At 36.2% G+C, this 15412-nt stretch overlaps 1 long non-coding RNA gene across 2 annotated transcripts in view; it reads left to right on the top strand.

The window, feature by feature from the left end:
- LOC118170942 overlaps positions 1 to 15412 on the top strand; it is a 113351-nt gene that overhangs the window by 46860 nt on the left and 51079 nt on the right. The gene's annotated exons all lie outside the window — the stretch shown is intronic.

The raw sequence follows: 15412 nt of genomic DNA, 5'->3' as shown, positions 1-15412 counted from the left end.
TTTTTTTTTTTTTTTTTTTTTTTTTTTTAATGTTGCTCAATTCCTCTCCAATAATATATATATTTAGATGAACAGAAGCATCCTCACAGATCAAATCTATTTTTATTTTTTATTTTTTCTGTATGGCCATCAGATCTGAATCCATATTTCTCCATGGTTCATTTCTGAAGAATCTGGAAAACAGATTTTGTTCTTTGTGCACTGAAATATTAATGCATATTACATATCTATTTTTAAAATTTTTCTTTGTTTCACTGAGCATGGGTCAGAAAAAATGTCTCTTCCTCCACATGCTGATCTCCAAATTAAGTAAAGCAGCTTTAAAACAGAGCACATAAATACAGTAAAAATATAAATGAATGAATTTTGATAACAAGGCCTGCTTAAAAAAAAGTATGTACAGACAGTAATATAGTTACCCAAAAATATCTTAAAGACCTTTTGCTCTACCTGCTGCACATAATAAAGCATTCAGGGAATTATAGATTATGTCCTGGAATACATTTAGATCATTATTTGTAATAACAGCAATGCAATTCTTTGAACAGAGTGCATTTCACATTTACAGAACAACCATAAAATAAGTATCTATCTAAGGCTACATTTCATGATTTACTTAGGGTTTGGCAGAAAAACAGTAAAAGGTAGATATTATCACATAATGACTATGAGCTGTCTGGTGAAGATTCTGTCAGTGAATAATTACAGCAATAATTTTGTTTTCTGTAACTTAATATATGTATATATATATATATATCAACAATGGAGATAAACAAATCTTGACAAGTCACAGGCCTCAGTTAAGGGCCAGTTTAAGGGCAAAGTTTCTATTTGTTACAGAGCACACAAAACCACCAAATAGTACTTTTTTTTTTTTTTCCTTCTGAAGAGCCAGTGGGTATCTTCCTGGAATTATGGTATTATTCAGTAGTCTAATTCTGGGCACCACAGTGCAAAAAGGTTGTAAAACTGTTGGAGAGTGTCCAGAGAAGGGCTACAAAGGTGGTGAAGGGTCTGGAGGGGAAAACATATGAGAGGCAGCTGAGGTCACTTGGCCTGTTCAGTCTGGAAAAGAGGAGGCTGAGGGGAGACCTCATTGCGGCCTACAGCTTCCTCACAAGCGGGAGTGGAGGGGCAGGTGCCGATCTGTTCTCCTTAATCACCAGTGATAGGAACTGCAGGAATAGTGTCAAGCTGAGGCAAGGGAGGTTTATGCTAGACATGAGGAAGACGTTCTTCACTGAGAGGGTTGTTGCACGCTGGAACAGGCTCCCCAGGGATGTAGTCACTGCACCAAGCCAGTTGGAGTTAAAGAAGTGTTTTCACTGTGCTCTTAGTCATATGGTCTGAATTGTTGGTCTGGAACTGTGTGGTGCCAGGAGTTGGACTCGATGATCCTTATAGGTCCCTTCCAATTTGGGGTATTCTATGATTCTATGATTCTATGAATTAGTGAGTAACACAGTCAGCATGTCCCAGCTTGCTTCTTTAGCTCTCACCTTTAGTTGGATCCTTTCTGGTGATGTGCCAACACCAGTGAGGGTTGGCTTCTCAAAACTCCTGGAGGTTTTTGCTCTGGGCACTCTAAGTTGTCTTCTCTTGGCCATTCCCTATTTAGGAGTACCCAGTCTAGTAGTTTATTGTGGCCTGTTGGTTATGTAGGCACCAATGCACCTGTGAGCAGCTATACAACCCATAGGCAAGAGCTGCAGGAATGCAAAATGGCCTTGTATCTTGTGTGGGTGTGATTTCTGACACTGAGTGGAGATAACAGCACATCAAAGATCTTGACCAAGGCAGAGCTCCTGAGGGAGGATGGGGCTGCCCAGGTTTCTGTGGACAGGAGCACTGTGTGCCTCTGATAGGGAGTGGTGGTCTCATCTCTGGAAGGGATGCTCTGCTTGAGATGCTGAGTCACAAGAAAAATGAAATGAGCAGACTATTTGCCTTCAGGCAGGACAACTTGTAGATCCATAAACAATTCATAGAGATCCAATAGAACCATACAGCAGAATCCCATGTTTGAAGGAAGGAGAGACAATGCTCAACAGAACAATGGTTAGAAAATCGCAAGATAGCGAGGGTGGACACTTGTCACTTCCAATGGAACCACAAATGCCCCTTCTTTGGCCATGGTACTGCAATTGCATAATAGTGATGGGGTCTGCAGGTACAAGGTGATGGAAACAGGCATGGAAGATGATGTCCCATCAGGGGAGGCATCAAGGTCAGCTGAGCCTTTACCAAGAATACGTATGAAGCTAAAAATGGAAGGTGGTAATTACTGGAGCCTTCCTCCTGTGGGGGATGAAGGTATTTATCTATGTGTCTGGGGGAGCAGAGGTAGTGGAATGGGAAGAGATTTCTATGATTGAAATAGGCTAAAAATTCTACCTGTCTGCAAGAGAAACAAGAAAGAGTATCCAGTTTCACATCAATCCCTGAGAAGCTTATGCTGTTTCCTGGATTATACTGGTGGCTGGATTTGTTTTCAGACTGAGGGGTCTTAAAATATATATATCATGCAAGAATAAGAAAGGCTGGTGAGCATACAGCAGGGGATCCTCATGAGTATAGGATGTGTCTGAGTATATATCTCACTGCACTGCTGACTATTCCCAATCCCAAATTTTTTGGTCAGCCTGTACCTGTAGAAGACACAGGTAGAGAAGGCTTGAAATTTCAGACTGGAATTGTGCTTAATTATGCTATATCAGACCTTAGTCTTTTGTTAGACTAAGAAAGGCCAGGAAAATGTCCAGTACAATGGACAAAATATAGTTGATATGCTTCATGCTTGAATGCTTGGGAGTCACTAGTTGTATACTAATCATTAGGATTAAGGATCATTAGATAACTAACGATACTGTCTGGGGGATCACTGAGCCATGTGGAAGAATGTCCTTTTGATTGAACTGTTGTCTGGAGTAAGCACTGAACCACCCCCAAAATCTTTAGATTTTGGATCATTTTGGACAGTTTGAGCTGGGAGCAATTTTAGTAGACCTGCCAAAAGTCAGGATCAATGGCTGCCTGGGATCAGTGAAATCTCACTGCACAAAACAGAACAAAGAGAAAAAAAATAATCCAGCCACAATCAAAAGGCATTTATTGTGGAAGCTTTATGAGCAGAAATTTGTTTAGTTGCATTTCCATCATGATGAAAACAGCTTGCTCTAGATTAAATTAATTTTTTGGGTATGTGACTGGGAATCATTGACATGAAAACAACAGTGATAAACACCAATAACTGGATGTTAGATCAGTTTTCCTAGGCTGGGCAGCTTAATTACCTTCATCATGACTTGAAGAATTCACCCCTTACTAATGTTTTGTCTGCTTATCTTTATGGATCGTTCACAAGTCATGAATCACAAATCTTGATATTAAAAAAAAAAAAAATCATAATAAACTGTCTCACAAATCCTGGGTGCTTCCACCAGTTTTTGTCTGGCTTACTTTAGAGATTAGCTTGATTTAGGTGATATTTTATTCCCCACAGTTTTTCTTTTTTCTTTTCCTCTTTTGTCACTTCTTGTGGAGATTAGCTTTATGTAAACATGTTATCTGTAACATAAATCAAAGTAGCTGGAAATAGCAAAAGATTATGGTCATGTATATTCATGGTTGTTTGATGAAGGAAAGACATTAACACATTTAGATTCTCCATCATTTGTTACCACTTCATTTTCTATAAAAACAATAAATAAAAAAGAGGAAGAAAAAATGAAAAAAAAATGCTCTAGAAAATTCATGTATTTATGTGAGTAAAATTATCAAAGCAGGTAGAAAAATAGCTCACTTTTTCTCTCCAATTTGCTGATTTGTAAGATAACAAAGAAAAAAAAGTTTTCCTTGTTCCTTCAACAGGTTATATATCAGATTCTACTCTTTTAAGAAGTTCAGTTTTTCCTTTCTGTTTGAATATAATTAATTTGTATGCTCTTGAAATAAAGACTAGAACCACTTTGACAAGTGGGAGTGCCTACACTGGTATTGGAGATTGCAGCCATTCTGTACAAGTTGTCAGATGGATTTTATTTTTTTTTTCTGAGCATCACCTGTCAGTGTTGTTCATATCAAGTTTATTATCTGTTAAGTAGGATTATAGTAGAGAGACATCCCTTCATGCAAGCTCTGTGCTATAAAGTGTGTCATTATCCAGGTGAAGGGAAGGACAGCATCTAATCTGGAGACTTTCACCCTGGAGGCATTAACACAGGCTCAGAGCATTGCTGAGTGCTCTTCTTTTGGCTACCGCAGATTTCTTAGCTGATTTTTTATGCGTAACAACCAAAGCAGAGATAAGTATCTCCTGTTGTTAGACCTGCCATGCTACTGTAAGATGACAGAATTACTGGGCAATAGACGTTAAAATTAGGGTAATTTTCCCTTTGTCTATTTAGGGAGGAGTAGCAAAATCTCAGTCATTCTGACCAACTTGCTGAAGGTACCTAGAAAGCCCGAGGTCTCCCTGATATCTGAGGCTGGATCACCTGAGACCCATCCCAAGATGTTTGCCAGATGAAGGGGTGCACAGTTTCAGCAGCCATATGAGTTGGACACAAGGCCCACGAAGAGGGGAGTCTGCACATTTGGCCTTGAAAGTATCATGTAACACTTGACATACAAGTCGAGGCAAGGATCTCCTGACAAGTTGGATTTACTGTTCAAGTACAGAAAAATGCCAGTTCACTCTTGTGAGGGCTTCTAAGGAATTTCACTGGAGAGATGGGATGAGAGGTTTCATTAGATATGTGGACATATGGAGGATACTGACACCAATGAATGTTGAAATGATTGGCTTATTTATTACTGAAAATAAATGATGGACTCAACAAATGTCAATGGGCCTCCTTTGAGTTGCCCAGCAAAATAAAACTATTATTTTCCCACATCTTTAAATATCTTATATTTCATCCAGATCATAGAATCATAGAATATTCCAAGTTGGAAGGGACCCATAAGGATCATCAAGTCCAACTCCTTGCACCGCGCAGGTCTACCCAAAAGTCTAGACCATGTGACTAAATGCACAGTCCAGACATTTCTTAAATTCATACAGGCTTGGTGCAGTGACTACTTCACTGGGGAGCCTCTTGATGAATCTCTGTTTTATTATCTTTGACTTTGTCTGAGGTAGAATGGATCACAGATTAGATTTTCTATTCCTTGTAACATCAGTGGTTTGATGAATGAGAGGAAGAGGTCATTCTTTCATTTGGGAATGAAAAATTGATATTCTGAAAGTTTTCTGAAGAAAGAAAACTTTGGAAAAAAAAAAAAAAAAAAAAAAAAAACATATAAAAAAAAACATGAAATAATGAAGCCTGCCACAAACTGGAAGCTGGAGCTCAGCTTCTGGGGCTTCCTTGCTCAGTGGTGGCTTTTAGTCCCTTTCCATTCCTAGCATAATGCAGAAAACAGGAGACCCAGAACCTGAGATTTAATTTTCTGCTTCTAAATCAAGAGTGCCTTTGGCACAAACTCTCTTGGTTTCTGGGTTCCCTGCTAGCTTGGAATGTGGGCAGGAAACCCTGGTTAGACCTGAGGTTCCTTCATAAGGCTTTCATTACTGCATTGCTGTTGAAAAAAACAAATGAAGTGAGACTTAATATTGCATACTTAGATAAACACAAAGAAAGGAAAAATGACAATTACCAGTTTGATCTTATAATATAATAATGTCAGAAACTGTATTTAAAACAATATGAGGCAATGAAGATACTGTAATTAAGGAAATAACTTAATACATACATATTTAATTAAAAACACCATTTATCTAAGAATATTCACTCTGTCTTGAAACAGTAATTTTAAATCTCTAAAGCTCTAGTTGAACAATATAATTTTCATTTAATACTAATCTTGGACCTACACATTGAAGACATTCAGCACAGAGGAAATTAGATTTTAGTGACTTGTATAATGGTTTGTCTCATGGATCCCAAACTGTGAAAAGTAATGTGAAACATGCAAGCCCAGCACTTAATTACTTTTATTGCATAATGCTAATGGTAACACTTGGTGCTGTCCAGCTTCAAAAATAACCAGCACTGTTACTTGTAATGTCTAGAGATTAAAAAAAAAAGAAAAAAAATAGACATGAAGAAACTTTGAAATGTCAAATTCTTTTTTTATTACCATTTAAATATATTTTCAAAATTACACTTACTTTGAATAAAGTCATAGTGAATAAGTCTAGTTGCTTTGTGTTTCCTTTGATGTTTTATGCTGCATATTTATAGATACAGGAAACAATAGTACAGTAATGAAACCTTAAAGCAATCCTGTAACGGTCTTCTCTTTTCTTTTCTTCTCTTCTTCTTCTTCTTCTTCTTCTTCTTCTTCTTCTTCTTCTTCTTCTTTCCCTTAATGAAGTACTGGAAAAAAACACACACATTTTACAAAATGCTTCCAAAATCAATGTCCAAATAAGATTTGCCCATGCAGACTCAGGTGAAAAACTAAAAATTATTATTTAAGACTGTGACAGGGTGAGAAAGGAAGATATAGTGATGGAACAATGTTTTCCAAAGTATTTCTAATTAGTTCCAGGAACTGATTGGTGCCTAACATCCTGATTATCTCCTTGTGTTCATTCTTTTCCTACTTAGGCAGACTTTTTTCTGCTTCTTTTATAAGTTTGCAAGAATTTGAATAAGGTTTATATATATATATATATAAATCAGTTTTTATAAAAGCTTCTAGAATGTGATGTTTTCTTCTTTCTAAGTCATCAAGTTTGACTTCAGATTTCTTACTAAAAGACTTGATCCACTTATTGAAAAAAATAATGTATTTCACTGACTTTTCTTTCATGTGTCCCCTCTCATTGTCTCAGCTGGGCATTTAAGTTCCTTAGCTCCTTTCCAGATAATAGCAAATTATATTTGCCAGCATTACTTTCCGATATTCAGTTTTAGAGATCCTCAGTCATTGTGAAGCTGTGTACCTTCTAGAGGTGTTGTGAGTACTGCAATTAAGACAATGTTATGTGTAGTTCATTCTTTTATCCTACCCTCTCCTTGTTCTTAGCATGGGAATTTTGAATTAAGTATCATATGGCAATCCTCCATGTGTTTATTGTTATCAAGAATATAAATGAAATATTGTAATGCTTGTGATTGCAGGGATCTTGTCATTATACCACAGTGTCAGACTAAGCACTGAGAAGTACTTTTCTGCATGTGGGAAATTCACACTGAGATTTCAAATCAGGAATTCCTACTGTGTTGTTGGATAGCAAACCCACCAGATGTAGGGAAAAGGCAGGTGGCTTCTGCAGTGTAATTTTAGGATATGGTTAGAGCCTGACCTCAACTCAGTGCTTTTTGGGCAGCTAGTATGCCAGAAGACTTTGATATATTGCAGTAGCATCTAACTCCAATGATTTACTGTCTTGGACTAGGTAATCCCTTCCAGAACTGTCTCCTCCATTTCTAGGAGATAGCATTACTTTCCTCAAATTGGCAAATAACAGAGATATTTTAGAGCACTATATCCCTCAAACTGATTTATTAAAACAAAACACAGAGTCTTAGCCAGCAGTGGTTGTAAAATGCACTTGATTTGCTGTAATTTAGACACATAATTTGCATGAGAATTAATTATTTCTCAGAAAGATTCTGTATGAAATAGACATATGAGTTTTAATAATCTGTATTTTAATAGATCTGAGGTATCCAGGGGGCCTCCTGAACCCTAGAGACTGTTTTTTTTTGTCCTCTGTTGTGTCAAAAAAAAATAATACATTGAAGCGCGAGGCTTTCATCTTGGATTCTACACATACAAAAGATGGGCATTGAAGCTTTATTATAATAAAAACAGATGCTCTGGGCTTACCATATGGCCTTAGGAAACTTTTTAATGTTTAAAGCAGATCATTGGTTTTCTATCAGAAAATGCCAACTTCTTTAAAATTGAAACTGTAAGAAAGAGCTACTTTTGATAAACTTTCTGTTCTATTGTTCAGGCTTGTTTGATTTGTTTGGCAAATGGTCACCTCTCCAAATTTCAAGTTCCAAATCTTAAAATTGATTTTCAATGAGGAAAAAAAAAAAAAAGTAAAAAAAAATATTTTTATATTTGTTGAAGTTAATTGTTTTAGGAGATCCAATCCACTTGAGGGAATTTTAAGCCTGGAACATCTCAACTTCTGCTTTTTGTCCCAAATCAAGATAGAATTTCCTTTCAAACTCAGTTATTCTTGCAGTTGGTGATCTGTTTTTACCATGCTCTACTATATAATGCTCTAACATGAGAATCTCCCCAGCTTCCATTGATCATTCCACCATAGAGATAGCAGCAGATGTTCTAAATTATATATTTTTGAGGCTATATTTTTTTTTCCTGTCAGTTAGGCTTCTGTTTCAAGTTTTTTTTTTTTTTTTTTTTTTTTTTTTCTTTCCACTTCCAGAAGAAAACAACAACCCAAGTCCACAACATTTTCTTGACCAGAAAAACACCATCCCATTTCAGGACTTCACTGTAGAGTGGGAAAAAGATCCAATCAATCGAGACTTTCTGCTGAATTTTCATTATATTTTGTGGTAAAAATCCAGCTATTTTTCATCTGGGAATCAAACTTCCTCTGTCACTGAATGCCAGCTAAAATCTCTGAGACTGTTTCTCACTTCCTCTGTACAGAATGGCCAATACTTGCCTGCCTGGTCTTAATTGAGAGTCTGCTTTCTCCTTTCATGTTAAACCATTTTTTTTCACAACTGAGTTATTCAGAAATTTAAATTTATATGTAAATGATAATGACATACCTATATTTCCTTAATTTCTCTCTATAACTTTAGGTGAGGTTTTAACTGACGAAATACAATAATTTGGAAGTCTATACTGATGAAAGTTTTGGATATGTCTGTATTTGAATTAAATAAATCAGAATTGTTAGAACTGTTTTTTTTTTTTTTAAAAAAAAAAAAAAACAAAAAACAAAACACTATTTTTCTTATTACCTGTATTTTAAAGAAAACATAAATGGTGAGAATGTAAAGTTATTAAAAAAAATGTCATCTAAAGACTGGGATGCGGAAAAACACATTTTTTATAAAGAATTCATTTATTTAAATAATTTAAGTAAACCCATGGAATTGAAGTCATGCATAACACTGGTAGTATAATACCCATGATATCACTGTTCACCATAACCAGAACAATGCAAGGCCTCCCGGGACTCTTTATTCACCATACATGCAGAGTGTTTCAGGGACTGTATTAGGCATGGGGGGAGACAGAAACAGCTTCCAGAAAGCTGGCTGATTTTCTAACTAGTAAAGCAGCCGTGATCAAATAATGCGTATTTTAGTGTTTCACATTCTTCATCAGCCTGATAACTTTCTCAGCATCTTTTATATTCGGTAATTATTTCTCCCAGGTGCTAGCTAGCAGGCTCAAAGGAATTAAAAGGTCTGAGTGCTTTGCTGTCTGGTCCATCTTAGAAAAGTGTGTTCAGCTAGTGAAATGCCTTGAGAAACCACTTTGAACAACTTTGAAGAGGGACTGTACCCATGCCTAAGTAAGAGCCTGCAACACACTGAAATAAAGCTAATCCATTTCAATGAGGTCCATAACGATTTAAGTGTCCAAGCATTAGGGGACTGTACCAATTTAGGAAACTGGTCTTTTAACTAGATTAGTTATATCAATGTGTTTATCCATTTATTTCTAATTTAACAGTTGTCTCTAAACAGAACTTAGTGATAGGTAACTGCAAAAGACAATATGTCCCAGGAACCACTTCTCCATTTTGAATATTACCCAGGAGGTATGTAACAGGATTTCTATTAACTAGGCTTACGCAGTATCAAGAAATTGCCTGTTTATTTCAAATACCATCGAGAATCTCATTTAGATTGTTAGTGAACTCATCACAGATGAAATTCAGACTGTTATTCCTTTGGCTTTTTTACTTAACCTCTTAAGGAAGTTATATTTAAATAATCCCTAAATCAGAAAGAATGCTTGTTTTGGAAAAAAATAAAGGAATAGAAACACCTGGTAGGAGAATACTATTGCAAAGCGGTTCAGGAACAAGGGAGTCCTGTAAAATAACTTCAAGTGAATTTGGTTGATAAAATACTCATTTTTGTTGAAACATAAAATATGATCCAAGTAGAGAGATTTAGCTTTGCAGCATGGTAACTTTCCACATGACCCACAGCCAGCCAACACCTCAACTCTCCTCTGATAATTACTTACATCTCTCTATACATGAGGGAATTTGATTTTATTGCTGCTCTCCTTGCTAACACCCCCCTGTTACAGAGTTGCTAACCATAATTTCCTTTCAAATTGTCAGCCTGATTAATGTAATTAACTTAAACTCAGGCTGCCAACTACAATTTTAAGTGGCAAAACCATTTTAAAGAGTTTGCACCTTTGGCCTCTCACAGCTGACACATCACTGCTTTTCCTGAGAACTTGTTGTTGGCTTCCCTGCCCAGAGTATTTGTTGGATAAAAAAAGTCTTGTACTGGAGCTGTGGTAGCTCTGCCGTTTTATGCCTCTTGTCTCACTTACTTTTCTCTCATTTTGAGAAAGGTATATGTGAGACTCAGAATGCAGGCAATCTGCAGAGATTAGTGAGTCTGATTTTTTCCTGTTGTCTAAAACATCCTGGCTCACCCGATCAACTGCAAAGAAAGAATATGGCAAGAACATGAGCTGGCAACTCTGAAGGCCAAAGATCTTTGGCAAAATGGCCATAATGAACAGTGGGTGCCTGTAGCCCCTCTCAGTAGTAGAAGACATAGGGACATTGGTTCTATTCCACTTGGTCAGGGAGCTGACTTGTGTGCTGTCAACCCAGCTGGAGCAGGAGTGACCTCTGGCATGGAGGCAGTGAGCATCAGCTGCTTCCAAAAGAGAATACGGGATCATCACTTTAATCCTTTTTCTGTTGGGCAATAAACTATATGAATATCAGGATTTTTCATAGCATGGGACACTAGTTGTTCAACAATATGCATGGGAGCCTAGTGTTTTGTGGACAGAAGTGTTATTAAAGTGATGTGATCTTTGGGTGATTACTAGCTTAGGGAGCTCAGGTGATGGGTAGCTTGCAGTGTTCCCTAGGAGTTCTCTTTCACTGCTATTTAACCTATAAAGACACTCTCATTTCCAGCTGTATACTTTGATATAAAATGGTGAAAAATTAGTTTAACAGCCTTCTGCTATATTCTGTCGACTTCCCATCTGTCAAGTCGTTCTTTTATAGTTGAGCTAGCTAGCTTATATTAGTCATTTGGGAGGTACTGCATTGATTTACATTACAGCATGTCATAAACCAGTATGTGATGAATCTAGTGTGGTAATAAAAGCTAATGATACAAGTAGAACAATATAGGGTGGGACAATGCTAATGTTATACCTTTCTGAAAACATATAATTAAATCTTCCTTAAGCTTTCTACTGTCTATGTAGATTTTGCTCCATAATCTCGAGGTTATATTTACATATAATTTCTTAAATGGTTTAGTATTTTTTAATTCCTCACCACAAAGGAGAATAGTGGTGCATATATATTGTTAAACCAATGATTGATTTTGCCTACACATAACTTTTCAATTGTTCTAGAAACAAAATACAAAATTTCACGTCCATGGAAATCAATGCTGGTTTTCACTACCTGAAAATCTAGCCTTATGTCTTATTGATTTTAGTTTTGAAAAACAAAATGCTGTGCTTTCTTGACAAGCAAATAAGGTAAAGAAGTTACATCCTGAACATGGAAGAAATTCTTGGTTGTTGTGTGTTGATCCAGTGATGCACAGACACCCTTCATATATTGGGTCTGGCAGGAGAGAAGCTTAACAGAATTTCAGGTGTCAAGAACAATTACGTGTTAATTAAAATTATATATTTGCTTGTCCCCAGGGTCCTGGACTCTAATTCTGTAACAACATGCAACAAAAATATCGAAACTTCTTTTTTTCTCAGATATTTTTACAATATAGGAAGTATCTTTTTATTTTTTCAGAGGGTGAAACTCACTCCATCTCTTGTAATACAAAGGGAAACCTTTTGACTCTCCCTCTACTTAGCCACTTTTCCTTGGGCATCTCGTTCTGTGTGCAGAGAGACTTTGTGGGGAATGATCCACAAGATACATAATCTATGAGTAATTAAAATTACTCAGGCTAATACATATGTTATATAGTTCTCTTGTAATTAGGTTGATCATTATGCTTTTTACCTCATAATGGGGAAATACTGGTCTTGCTTCCTCCTAAGGATAACCCAATCTTTGACCTTACTGAGTTGCTGTTTTTTTTTTTTTTTTTTTTTTTTTTTTTTTTTTTTTTAGGGCTTTTATACTTGTAAATGTCAGTATTTTTCTCTTGAGTTTTAGTAAAATCTGCATTAGCCTTTCCCTCTTGTTTTAGATGTGAAAATAGTCAAATATTCTGCTGTGCATGCTTTCTTCCTCCCTTCCTAAGAAGCTCTGTGGCATTTTCCCCCACTGTCGCTTTGCTTGCTAGCTTATGCTAGAAAGGTTAATAATGAAGAGAATGTGTGATGAGCCTTAGCTAACAGATTTTTCCAGAGAGAATAAATCAGAACAAGCCTGTTTCTCTGCTATCTTTTCCACTGAGACTCAAAGCCCTAGTGGCTGCTTCAATTACTAATTATAAGTTACACTCAGCCATGAAGGGAACAGAACAACAACAACCATGTGACTTATGTGATAATCACACTTTGCTGCTCCAACGTGAGTTTGGATTGCTGAATACTGATGGACTGTAAAAATTTTTTGGCTTTGAGTCAAAGAAATGAAAAAAATCTGTAAATGGAAATAAAGGAAAAGAGAAACAAAAAGGATCCTTGAATAATGTGAAAGAAATAATAAATATGTGATAAACTAAGTCTGCGTGATGACATTAGAAGGTGAAAAGTAGCCTCAATTTATGGCATAAATGTGTCTTCACTGTTTTTTTTGTTTGTTTGTTTGTTTGTTTGTTTTTTGATGGGCAAAGGGTAGTAAAGGAATGAGAATGGCACAGTAAGTTTAGCAGATGGTACTGTCCAGGACTCCTTGCTTCTTTTAATCTTGTCTCCTAAACTCTGTCTCATTTCCCTCCCTTCTAAAGACTTCCTTCTGATCTCCCACACCTTTTCTCACCCTAACAGTTTATTTTCCAGTCCTGCACTGCTTCCACCCCATCCTGGCTACTGCCTATTTGAGTAGTCACCTACATCTGTTGTGACATACTACCCCTCATTATCTTCAGCCATCTCAATTTTCATCTTTGTCTCTTTCACTTCTAATTCTATGTCCCAATCATCACCATTAATCTAAGCCTATAACATGGTTACAGATTATTTTTTTGCTCTTGATTTTCTCTTCTCCTCTCTTCATCCATAGGTCTATTTCCTCTCCAGCTACTATGGGGACTTGGCCTATGTTGCATGTCTTTCTCCTCATCTTTCTCTTTTTGGACCTCTTATTCACTACTATTATGTACTCCAGTCTAAAATACATCATTTTGAACTCAACCTTGCCTTTCTGGGTATCCTTTTATGAGCTTTATGTCAGGTAGAGTTCTTATATCTATCAAGTTACCTGTTGGCATAGCAAATAAACTGTGGTGTACCAAGTTCCAGCAGAAGTGTTAATTAGACCTTGCTTTATTCACCACAAGTCTGTGATGTTATAAGAAAATGAAGGAAATAAGGAGTCAAATCCATGACTGAAGCTGAGTGTCTGACTGTTTTGAGATCCTCTCAAAACCCCCTTCTAAGAAATTGCAAGTAGTATTGCACAAAATAACCAGGGACAATGGAAATATTGCTTTAGTTTGGCTGCTTTAAGAACATTTGGATTTATGCCCTTAAAGAACTGTAACCTGATGATCTCTCTGGGAATTATTTTCTGTATAAAATTTGGTTCTCTTCTGTTGATTCAATGAAATGTAATTTTTTATTGGAAGACATGAAAAGAGGAAAGGATGGACCAACTGTAACTAAAGATAATCAAAATGGCCTAAAATAATGCTGGCAGAAGGTACCACAGCAAATTAAGAAGCAAAGGTATGATATCACACAGAGGAAAAATACCTTGCAGTGAACAACTGTTCATCCGATATTTACAGGTGAGAACAAATTACAAGCTAAAATATAGATGTAGAGCTTAGGGATATGGTTTAGTGGGGACTGTTAGTGTTAGGTCAGAGGTTGGACTTGATGATCTTGAGGTCTCTTTCAACCTAGAAAATTCTGTGATTCTGTGATATGGTCAAAAGACACCAAAATAATGTCAAATTATATTGGTATGAGAGACCTCAATTTACTACTGTCTGATGCTAAGAAGAAAACATTCATGAAATATGAAATGTTTGAAAATCTTTATGGAAATCAGTGCTTTACAGAATTGCCTTCTATGGAGCATCTCTCATCTGTGTGTTTACATTAGGATTAAAATTTTGTCTTTTCTTTCTTTTTTTCTTTTTTTTTTTTTTTTTTTTTGATCAATCATAGATGTAAGAACAACTAGATCAGCAGTTTTGTCACCAGAGAACTGAAGAAAACATTCAAACATGTACTTAGTCTCAGCCTCGATGATATTTGAGGGTAGTTAAAAAGCCTTTTCAGTGAGAAATTTGATGCAATTAACCAGCTTCCGATTCGCTGTGTCAGCAAATTGCATGTTTGTGCGATGTAGACAAATGCTGACATGAAGCTAAGAAAGTTTACTGAGTATACTTTATGGTAGAGTAAACTGAATAGATTAAACATGTTTTGATGCAGAATATGTAAAGTAAGCCTGTTGATTTATAAAAGAAAAATAAACCTCTCATGCATTATCCAAATAGCATAGTCTAATAGATGAACTTGTAGAAATCTAGCAGAAGTGGTTCATTAATACTATAGGATTCATAATTGCTTTTAGGCATCATTTAATTTTTATTTTTTATTTTATTTTTTTTTGTAATTGTAACGTTCTTATTAATTTGATTTGCACACTTTATTTATTTACTTTTACACTACAGGAAGGTATATGGTCACTCTTGCTCCCTGACATGAAAAAGGCATTCTGGTCTGAGCATTAAGCATTGGTTTAGACTTGTCTACATTAAAAGGCCTGTAATACTTTATAAGCATTCTTCATCTTGAACACCTTTCTGCTGAGACTTGGTTGGCAAAATTGTCTTTCTTTGCTTTGTGAGACTTACGAATGTTATGACAAGCTAATTAAAAGTGTGAAGTGAACGTATTAATTAAAAGCCATAAATACCTGTATGGATTCTCTCACTCATAACTCATATCATGTTAAATTGCTTTTCCTTAATGGCAGACCTACTTTGGGATTGAACAGTCCGGTAAAGGGTGCTTACGAAAGCAGCAAGAAAAGGAAGGAAGGAAGGAAGGAAGGAAGGAAGGAAGGAAGGAAGGAAGGAAG

The sequence above is a fragment of the Oxyura jamaicensis genome, chromosome 8 (genome assembly GCF_011077185.1).
Source record: "Oxyura jamaicensis isolate SHBP4307 breed ruddy duck chromosome 8, BPBGC_Ojam_1.0, whole genome shotgun sequence".
Classification (NCBI taxonomy): domain Eukaryota; kingdom Metazoa; phylum Chordata; class Aves; order Anseriformes; family Anatidae; genus Oxyura; species Oxyura jamaicensis.
This window is presented reverse-complemented; position numbering and strand designations above follow the sequence as displayed.